The sequence below is a fragment of the Octodon degus genome, unplaced genomic scaffold (assembly GCF_000260255.1).
Source record: "Octodon degus isolate 3935 unplaced genomic scaffold, OctDeg1.0 scaffold00094, whole genome shotgun sequence".
Classification (NCBI taxonomy): domain Eukaryota; kingdom Metazoa; phylum Chordata; class Mammalia; order Rodentia; family Octodontidae; genus Octodon; species Octodon degus.
Window position 1 is genome coordinate 9460681 of NW_004524670.1, and position 1541 is coordinate 9462221.

Genomic DNA, 1541 nt, shown 5'->3' on the forward strand with positions numbered 1-1541 from the left:
TTTTTATACCTTAAAGGGACTGTAGTTCAAAATCATTGAGGTAAACTGTTACTTTTACTTTTTAGACCTTTGTAATATTTTACTCTTAACCATGCACCTCTATTTTTGGTATTAATTTTCTTAAATGGAATATTCCAGCGTATAATTACTGCAAGGAAATTCCAGCTTTCAGAGACTAGGTCTCAGGTAAAGTAAAGGGAAGAGGCTAACTTATGGTGGGCATACCTCAGGAGGCTTCTTGTCAAATGGGCTTGCCCAGTGCCTTTCTAGGTGACGATGCCAGGGGTGTGGGATGGCCTACTGCCTGCTTTCTTCTTTCCTCACTACAAGGGCACTGGCACCAAGAAGCCAGAAGGTAACAACCAAGGTTTTGATTTTTATGACCAGATCGTTGGGCCACTCCTGCTGAGTGGCAACTGATAGAGAATCTGGCTTCCATGAACCCACTTGAATATTGTGTGCTGGAGGATTCTGACCTTTCCTTGCACTTGAGAATACAGTTGAAGCTTCTCTTACTATTGATGGAACTGTCTATGCATTTTGATTGGAGTAAATTTGGCTTCCTCTCTGATTCTAAAGATCAGAGATTGTTTTTTATTCTTTTACAACTCTGGCAATGTTTCATGTGCATTTATTTTGGACCCAACTATGTCAGTACCTATAAAGTTAAAATTCTTGTAAATTAAAAATGTGAATTCTTAGAACTCAATTGTCATCTTTCATTTTTTAAAAACAATCAAATAATCCCAAAAGCACTCTTTCCGGGACCTATAAAGCTAAAGAAAGGAGAAAAAAAATCTGTTGTGAAAAATGTGGACACAAGAGAAAAAACCAGAGAAAAGATTATTTTGGTAAATTTAACAGGAAACTATGAAGACACATGGATTTAGCAATACTTCTTCCAAAGAGAAAATGATGGTTAATTACACATCTTAAATTATATTTTGTCTAATTGGCAAATATCCTTAATCTGTTTACCTAGATTTCTACCTTAAATTTTGCTGCTTGTCACAACTAGCTCCTCTAATTTCTGTAAGACTTGATAAAAATTCTGTTTATAAATATGAAAAAGATTTAGAACAGTATGTATACCTTAGAAAGAATGAATAAATTAGATTATGAGATCTAAAGGAGCAAGTACAATTTCCAAGTCAAATTTTAACCAATACAAAAAATACAAAAATATTAGGTGCTCACGAAATGTACGAGATGTGATAAAAATAATATAGTGTGTATTTAGGGAAAAAATGATTGCAGTAGAAGTCACATTCCTGCTACCTTCTCTCGGAACACTCCCCCACAATTCGAATGTCCTCATCCCACTGTTGCTGGCCCTTTCTGCAGCAGCTCTGGAAGTCCTCGTCTATGTCTCTAGTCACACAGTCGTGAGTGCCTTGATGCCCTGTACCAATTCCGATCGTTTACCTTTTATGGTTGTGTTGACTTAGGGGAAAAGCAAGATCCAGAGAATAAAGTGAATAAGGATGCACTGTAATATTTTTATTTTTATTTTTATTTATTTTTATGTGAAAATTATATGT